This window comes from Rhinatrema bivittatum, chromosome 1 (genome assembly GCF_901001135.1).
Source record: "Rhinatrema bivittatum chromosome 1, aRhiBiv1.1, whole genome shotgun sequence".
In the NCBI taxonomy this organism is placed as follows: domain Eukaryota; kingdom Metazoa; phylum Chordata; class Amphibia; order Gymnophiona; family Rhinatrematidae; genus Rhinatrema; species Rhinatrema bivittatum.
Genome location: NC_042615.1, coordinates 2,875,388 through 2,884,802, shown reverse-complemented (window position 1 = coordinate 2,884,802; position 9,415 = coordinate 2,875,388). Strand labels below are relative to the sequence as shown.

The 9,415-nt window shown below is 45.1% G+C and overlaps 1 protein-coding gene across 1 annotated transcript in view; it reads left to right on the top strand.

Moving 5' to 3' along the window:
* The first annotated feature begins 8,378 nt into the window (after positions 1–8,378).
* The window catches only part of MYOZ2 (myozenin 2), a 74,330-nt gene continuing 73,293 nt past the window's right edge, over positions 8,379–9,415 (top strand). The window contains exon 1 of the mRNA XM_029608102.1: positions 8,379–8,536. The gene's annotated coding sequence lies outside the window, so the exon portion shown is untranslated. The remainder of the gene's footprint in view (positions 8,537–9,415) is intronic.

Genomic DNA, 9,415 nt, shown 5'->3' with positions numbered 1-9,415 from the left:
AGATCCTGCAAGGTCCACCTAAGACCAGGCGGCCCGGGTAACCAAGGGCTCAACCTGAGGGAACCCCGGGTTGTTAGTGGTGAAGCTCCAGTTAGCCTCTGTCTCCTCTTGTGCTCCGCCTCCTGGTGGCAGGCGCTCTCTGGGTCCGACCAGGGAGCCTACCAATCCTGCACTAGGCCAAGGGTCCACCTCCTGGCGCAACAATATGTACCCTCACTCCAATGTGCATGTCCGGCACTTTTGGGGCCATAAAGTTATTTATAGACTCTATGGGGCAGGTACCCTATCACTGGCTTTTATCCTTCCCTTTACTGCCAAGGTGTGGATCCTTTCAACAGCGGGGGGCAGAAAAGGGTTCTCTCAGGTCCCAGTGCAGTGTGGCTGGTTTTCTTCCTAGAATTTCCCTGGGTGGCTCCTTTATGGAGGGCAGTATTTGCTTGGTTAACCAGGGTGTTGGAAGTCCCCATACTCTCCAAAGCGGAAACAGCGTTATTAAACATTTTTCCTGATACTGTTAATAAACACCAACAGTGTTTTTGTATGCAAATGTTTATTGTGACCCGCACTTTGATCGCTAAAAATTGGAAGACCGCGCAGGTCCCGGGACTTGCTGACATTCTTGCATTATTACATAGATACCAGAGACTGGCCTGTTTAATGGCCACTAAACATAACAGAATGTCATCCTACTTTAAGATCTGGCAACCCTTCCTGGACTACTCCGATTGTTCTTGATCCTTCCGTTGACATCCTTGGACTGTTGCGGAGTTCGGGTAGTGACCTGGGCTTTGGTGAGCTGCAATCAACACTAAAGGCTTACTTGTGAATGCGTAGTGAACGGACTCAGGATGATGGATATTGCCAGTTTTATGCCTATCTTTTGTACTGCACCTCATGTCAGACTCTTAAGGGTGTGCGGTATTACACGGTACCCTAATTCCTGGGGGCGGGGGAGGGTAAGGGGGGGGGATTCTCGTACATTTGTTAGTACATTTGTTAATCCGTTTACTGTATGCGATTTCAGTGGTGTACTGAGTTCTGTGAGATGTATTTTGATGGTTACTTGTCACCCACTGAGGAAAGTTAATAAAAAAAGTAAATTTCAAAAAGAATTTCCCTGGGTGAAGTGAAATGTGCTACGTTCCCCAAGGAAGGCGCAAGGACCAGTGGGCTAGTGTCCAAAAAAATAGCTTTACTGAAGACAATGATGGACTGATGGCACTACAAATAAGAATTTCCAGCAGCACAGTTCTCCCTCTCTGTGTTGGGCTTGTGCACCCCAAGCAGATTTTATTAGCCAGCAAGATCCGCGCATGTCTCCCATAGTGCGCGCCCCGAGAAAGTTGTCTAAAAGGGGTGGAGTGTGGGCGTGGTCAGGGCGGGAAGTGGGCATTTTGGGGCGTGAACCTGAGCTGTGCGGGCAAACACTGACGCGCCTGGGTGTGCGCCCAGATTCCCTGCCTCGTAACTTTACTTCTGCTTTGGAGGACATGGAAGTTAAAAAATAAAGAAAAATAGACAGATCCCTGGGGTTTTAAGGGTCGGGGATAACTGGGGGAGGTAAGGCTATTAAACTAGGGGGGGCTTGGAGTACCTCTCTCTTAACTGGGTGAACTGGGGATGAACTGGTAAAACTGGAAATGATGTCAGCGCGTGCCCCTTTTAAAGTCGCCCGACTTACGCAGGAGAAGCGGAATTTGTGTGCACGTCCATTTAAAATTTAGCACACGTGTGTGCCCGGCCAGGCTATGCTATAACATTTGCATAGATATATGCGTAAAAAGTTATAAAATCGCTGCCTCCCTGGGCGCGGACCAACGTATGCGTGCACATGTGCGCTGGTTTGAAAGTTACCGAGCAAGGCCCTCTCTCTCTCTCTTCTAACCTCTAGGTGCGCTGCAGCCTGGGGAGGGAGGCCAGTGCTGCCTGCTCTTACATTGCTGGAGCAGGGGGAGGAGGCTGATGGTCTTTGATACCCTGCAGGCCGCACTGCTCCTCCCTGCTGGGGCGGGGAGAGGGAGGTTTAGGTCAATGCTTTTTATGGCCCCCAAGGGCCACACTGCTCTTCACTGCTGGGGTGGGAGGGTAGGGAGGAGGAAGCTGATGGTTTTTGCGAGACAGCGCCCCTAGTGGATGGTCCCTATGGCTACAGCTCTGTTGCCTTGAAATGTACAGAGTGAATCTTGGATCGACTGAGTACATTACGTTTACCATGAAAATGTGGCACATTAAATTCCATCTGAATAAAAAAATTGGATTATTTGTCATTCTTAACTTCAGGATTCAGCAAGGAATATATTTCAGGGACGTTTCCTGTCACCACTTCTGTTTTGTCTGGCATTGAATCCAGAATACGCTCATTAACTCTTTGGATTATGAATTTAGCTTAATCCTAGAGACACTAATGAGCCACAGATAACATTACACCTACTATTTATAGACGATGTGAAGCTTTACAGCTCCTGAGATCGTCATTTAGCACAACAATTCAGAGTAATGAACAGCTTCTTACATGACATCAGGACTGGACAAATGTGCTAAGGCGGGGTTAGGCAACTCTGGTCCTCAAATGCCGCAAACATTTCGGGTTTTCATGATATTCATAATGAATATGCATAAGAGATCTGCACGCACTGCCTCCGCGGTATGCAAATACCTCATGCATACTAATTGTGGATATCCTGAAAACCTGATCCGTTTGCAGCACTTGAGGCCCAGTTGATTAGCTGGGACCTTCCTTAAAGGAAGATTAAGTAAGACAGATCACATCTTCTCTTACTAAAGAATGTAACATAAAAGAACCTGAGCAGGACAGTGTTTAAGAACATAAAATCATAAAATTTGCCATACTGGGTCAGATCATGGAAACATCAAACCCAATATCTTGTTTCCAACAGTACCTGGCAGGATCCCAAACAGTAAATACATTCCATGCTGCTTATCCCAAGGGTAAGTAGTAGCTTTCCCCAAGTCTACCAGATCTTTTTTAAACCCTGTGGTGCTGTCTCCGGCAATAAATTCCAGAGCTTAATTGTGCATTGAGTGAAAAAATATTTTCTCCGATTAGTCTTAAATGTGCTACTTGCTAACTTCATGGAATGCCCCCTAGTCCTTCTGTTATCCAAAAGTGTAAATAACCGATTCACATCTACTCGTTCAAGACCTCTCATGATCTTAAAGACCTCTATCATATCTCCGCTCAGCCGTCTCTTCTCCAAGCTGAAAAGTCCTAACCTCTTTAGTCTTTCCTCATAGGGGAGCTGTTCCATTCCCCTTATCATTTTGGTTGCCCTTCTCTGTACCTTCTCCATCGCAATTATATCTTTTTTGAGATGCGGCGACCAGAATTGTACACAGTACTCAAGGTGCGGTCTCACCATGGAATGATACAGAGGCATTATTACATTTTCCATGTTATTCACCATTCCCTTCCTAATAATTCTTAACATTCTGTTTGCTATTTTGACTGCTGCAGCACACTGAACCGACGATTTTAAAGTATTGTCTACTATGATGCCTAAATCATTTTCCTGGGTGGTAGCTCCTAATATGGAACCTAACATCGTGTAACTACAGCAAGGGTTATTTTTCCCTATATGCATCACCTTGCACTTGTCCTCATTAAATTTCATCTGTCATTTGGATGCCCAATCTTCCAGTCTCACAAGGTCCTCCTGTAATGTATCACATTCACTTGTGATTTAACTGGTCTGAATAATTTTGTATCATCTGCAAATTTGATAACCTCACTCGTATTCCTTTCCAGATCATTTATAAATATATTGAAAAGCACCAAGTACAGATCCCTGAGGCACTCCACTGTTTACCCATTTCCACTGAGAAAATTAGCCATTTAATCCTACTTTCTTTTTCCTGTCTTTTAACCAGTTTGTAATCCACGAAAGGACATCGCCACCTATCCCATGACTTTTTAGTTTTCTTAGAAGCCTCTCATGAGGGACTTTGTCAAACGCATTCTGAAAATCCAAACACACTATATCTACCTGTTCACCTTTATCCACATTTAACCCCTTCAAAAAAATGAAGCAGATTGGTTAGCAAGACTTCCCTTGGGTAAATCCATGTTGACTGTGTTCCATTAATCCATGTCTTTCTATATGCTCTACGATTTTGATCTTTAGAATAGTTTCCACTATTTTTCCCAGCACTGAAGTCAGGCTCACTGGTCTATAGTTACCCGGATCACCCCTGGAGCCCTTTTTAAATATTGGGGTTACATTGGCCACCCTCCAGTCTTCAGGTACAACGGATGATTTTAATGATAAGTTACAAATTTTAACTAATAGATCAGAAATTTCATTTTTTAGTTCCTTCAGTAGCATAGGATGCATACCATCTGGTCCAGGTGATTTGCTACTCTTTAGTTTGTCAATCTGGCCTACAACATCTTCCAGGTTCACAGTGATTTCGTTCAGTTTGTCTGACTCATTACCCTTGAAAACCATCTCCGGAACTGGTGGTATCTCCCCAACATCTTCATTAGTAAACACGGAAGCAAAGAATTCATTTAGTCTTTCTGCAATTGCCTTATCTTCCCTAAGAGCCCCTTGAACCCCATGGTCATCTAATGGTCCAACTGACTCCCTCACAGGTTTCTTGCTTCGGATATATTTTTAAAAGTTTTTATTATGAGTTTTTGCCTCTATGGCCAACTTCATTTCAAATTCTCTCTTCGCCTGTCTTATCAATGTTTTACACTTAACTTGAGAATGCGTATGTTTTATCCTATTTTCTTCAGATGGATCCTTCTTCCAATTTTTGAAGGATTTTTTTTGGCTAAAACAGCCTCTTTCACCTCACCTTTTAACCATGATAGACTCTTGCTAAAGCATTTTTGATGTGCCCCTGATGAAGCTGAGTTAGCAAAACACCGGCCTGTGTAGGGCGATAACAATGTTTGATTGCTAAGAGTCTGAGTCATTTTGATGTTTATAGATGGAGGACTATTTTAATCAACAAGAGAAAAAAAAACTTTACAAAAAAAAATTTTTTTGAAAGTATTAAAGGATGATGAAGGTGGATGATTGAGAAGACCGGTTAGTGTCTATGTTAAAGACATATAATGTCAGGCTTGCTGACACCTTCTTAGGCTACAATTGAAAAATACTTTGGTTTCCACATTTTTGTTATTAGGTAATTGAAATCTCCCATTATTATTGCACTGCCAAATTGATTAGCTTCCCTGATTTCTCTTAGCATTTCATCATCTGTCTGACCATTTTGTCCAGGTGGACGGTAGTATACTCCTATCACTATACTCTTACCCAACACACATAGGATTTCTACCCATATAGATTCTACTGAGCATTTAGTCTCTTGTATGATCTTTATCCTGTTGGACTCTATATCCTCCCTATCATTGCGATATAATTTGTACCCTGATATAGCACTGTCCCATTGGTTATCCTCCTTCCACCAAGTCTCTGTGATGCCAATTATGTCAATCTCATCATTTACTGCTATACACTCTTAACTCTCCCATCTTACTTCTTAGACTTCTGGCATTGGCATACAGACATTTCAAAGTATGTTTTTTATTTGTATTAAGAACATGCTTTTCAGTTGTTAAGGATAATTTGGAAATCATTAGCTTCAGTGATTTTTTTATATATAGGCACATGGACTACGTTTGCTTTTATTGGAACCTCTTTGTTGGGATGCCCTAACTCTCCTGTTTCATTAGTATCCTTCAAGGATACATTTCTCTGAACCATGCACTGCTGTCGGCTTTCCCCCTTGTTCTAGTTTAAAAAGCAGTTCTATCTCCTCTTTGAAAGTTAGTGCCAGCAACTTGGTTCCACTCTGGTTAAAGTGGAGCCCATCCTTTCAGAAAAGTCTCCCCCTTCCCCAAAAGTTTTCCCAGTTCCTTACAAAACTGAATCCCTCTTCTCTACACTATTATCTCATCCATGCATTGAAACTCTGGAGCTCTGCCTGCCTCTGGGGACCTGCACGTGGAAAAGGGAGCATTTCAGAGAATGCCACCCTAGAGGTTCTGGATTTGAGCTTTCTACCTAAAATCCTAAATTTGGATTCCAGAACCTCCCTCCCACAATTTCCTAAGTCGTTGGTGCCCACATATATCACGACATCCAGCTCCTTCCCAGCACTATCTATAATCCTATCTAGGTGATGCGTGAGGTCTGCCACCTTCGCACCAGGCAGGCAAGTTACCAGGCGGTCCTCACATCCACCAGCCACCCTGCTATCTACATTTCTGACCACGTTATGAAGCATCCTAAGTACTCCTTCACCCACATATCCACAATGAGGACATAGTAGCCTTTTCCTTGAGAACTGGAAAGTTCACTGTGAATGGTGGTAGGGGCATTACCAAACAGCACCCCCAAACCTCAGTACTTGGTGCAGAGAAAAAAAATCAACCTTAAAGCCTCTGGAAATTGAATCACCAACTATGATGGCCGGCCTAACCCTTCCCTCCTGGGCAGTAGCCCTGGGAGACTTGTCCTGAGTGCAAGAGGACAATATATCATCTGGAGAGCAGGTCCTTTCTACAGGATCACTTCCTGCTACACCAGGGTGATGTGCTCCTACTGGGAGACCTTTCTGATCCAAGGCAGCACTGGGGCTGCCAGACTGGATTTGGGACTTGGCTACTATGTCCCTGAAGGTCTCATCAATGTAACTCTCTGTCTGCCTCAGCTCCTCCAAGTCTGCTACTCTAGCCTCCAGATATCGGACCTGTTCCCTGAGAGCCAGGAGCTCTTTGCACCGAATGCACACATACAATCTCTCACTGGCAGTTAAAAAATTATACATGTGACACTCAGTGCAAAAGACTGGAAAGCCCCCCTCTTGCTGCATGACTGCTGACTTCATCTTAGTTTTATTGAGTTCCTAGTTAAGTTTAGGATACTAAGGGAGTTGGAATTAGAGTACTTTAAATTTACAGGTGAATTTACTAATTAATCAGCTAGTGTCCTACAAGGGGATGATTAAACTTTCAATAAGGGCTGGTACAATAGTATGATTTAGTTAAGACCCTGATTGACAGACACACACAAACTCTAAAGAATATATCCCTCTATTTCACCTTTCACCAAACTTAAGTCCAAAGTTAATTTTCACCAAACAAAAGTCCAAAGATTTCCCAAAGCTATACTTACCAATCATCTTTAACCACCATTAAATTGATCTTCACTCAGTTAATTGAAGGGTTTGAGATTAGGCACGCGCTTCCGGTCCTCTTCTATTGCAAAAGGTGCGGGGCCTCTGGAAGCTGGGGCTGTGGAATTCAATCCTTGGCTGGCTTGCGGTGACCTCTGGACTCCTCTCCTGGGGGATACTGGGAGCAGTATGCAGATGAGCCTTCCGGTCCTCTTCTACTGCAAAGGGTGCGGGGCCTCTGGAAGCTGGGGCTGTGGAATTCAATCCTTGGCTGGCTTGCGGTGACCTCTGGACTCCTCTCCTGGGGGATACTGGGAGCAGAATGCAGATGAGCCTTCCGGTCCTCTTCTACTGCAAAGGGTGCGGGGCCTCTGGAAGCTGGGGCTGTGAAATTCAATCCCTGGATCGCTTGAGGTGACCTCTGGACTCCTCTCCCTGGGGATGCTGGGAGCAGTATGCAGATGAGCCTTCTGGTCCTCTTCTACTCGATGTCCTGTTCTCTATCTCTATCCCTAGCAAACTGCACTCATTGTCCTGCTTTCTATCCCCATAGCACTCAATCCACATCCTACCCCCTAATTCTATCCCTATCAAACTCGACTCCATATCCTGCAACCCATCCATATGAAACTGCACTCCATGCCCTACTCCCTATCTCTGTCCCTATCACACTGCACTCCATGTCCTTTTCTCTGTCCCTATCACACTGTACTCCATGTACTACTTTCTATCTCTACCCATAACAAAATGCACTCCATGTCCTGCTCTCTATCACTATCCCTGTCAAACTGCACTCCATGTCCTGTTCCCTGTCTCCATAGCACTCACTCCTTGTCCTACTTCCTGTCCCAATAGCATTCACTCTATATGCTGTTCTCTGACCCCATAGCACTCGCTCCATTTTCTGCTACCTGTCTCTGTCCCTATCACACTGCACTCCATGTCCTGCTCCCCTTGCTCTGCTCCCTGTCCCATAGCACTGCACCCCATGTCCTGCTCAGTGATTGTCTCTGTATTGCATCTCTCTGGCCTTCCTCCGATTCCCTTGCTCGTTAAGCATTTTCTCTGGTGCTTTGTATCTTTATACACCTGTGGCAAGCGCATTTCACATGACAATTGTTTCCCTATACTGAGCCCTGTGCTGAAGTCCAGGAAGATATGAGTGTATGAAGTCTTTGATTCTATAAATAGCAGAGTGATGTCAGCTGGATACCAGGCATTTTGGAGAGTCTAAGCCCCCCAGTTTTCCTCCCTGCTTGGTACGGTGCAGACCCAAGCAGAGAGAGAGAGAGAGAGAGAAGACCATCAAGCCTGAGGCTTCCTTCCAGGTCAGCCCTAGGAGCAAGAAGCTGAGTGGAGGAAGTGCCCCTGCGCTCACTGCAGCAGGGTAAGTGACTGTCTGACCTCTCTGTCATTTAGCTCAGCAATGTAGGATTGTCACATGCTGCAGAGTGAGGAAGGAAGCTGGCCAGTAGTGGACGCAGCACTGAGTTTCCAGAGGCTTTAAGGTTGATTTTTTTTTTCTCTGCACCAAGTACTGAGGTTTGGGGGTGCTGTTTGGTAATGCCCCCTACCACCATCCACAGTGAACTTTCCAGTTCTCAAGGACAAGGCTACTATGTCCTCATTGTGGATGTGTGGGTGAAGGGGTCCCCAAGTATCCATCCTGGGTATCTTAGACAAGCTGGCTATGGATGTCTGTTTTACAGGTTTACTAAATCCTTGCTCTGCATGTGTGTTTGTGTCTCGGACGAAGGTGAAAAGAAGTGGAAATGAGAAAAGTAAAATGACAAGACATACATGATAAGCTCTTTGGCGCAGGGAGCCCCCCTTCCCTAGCAGACTTGTGTTACTCGTTGCTTGCCTGCACTGATGGGTTTGCTTAACCTAGCAGCGAATGACATGTGGCTCTCTGTGCTGGATAGAAGCAAAGGCGGGGGTCCTTGTCCATTCTGTAGCAGGCAGGGAGGGGGAGGAATTGTACAGTAAAACTGACTGCACCCAAAAACTTTCCTGCGCCTTAGAACCACAAAGCCTGCCATCTGTAACCTGGACACCAAAGCTAGAGAGGACAGCAGCAGATAGCAGTGTCCTTAATCAATTTACAACTGCACCGGAGCTCCAAAAAAAGCATGGGGGTAACCTGCACCGAGCGGCAGTTACAAGCCAAAAACAGCAGTGGTAAGACTTCATCTAGACTCGGAGAAAACATGGGGAGGCCACCAGTGTGATGAGCTGGATGGACTTGGCCGTGCTTGGCACAGAT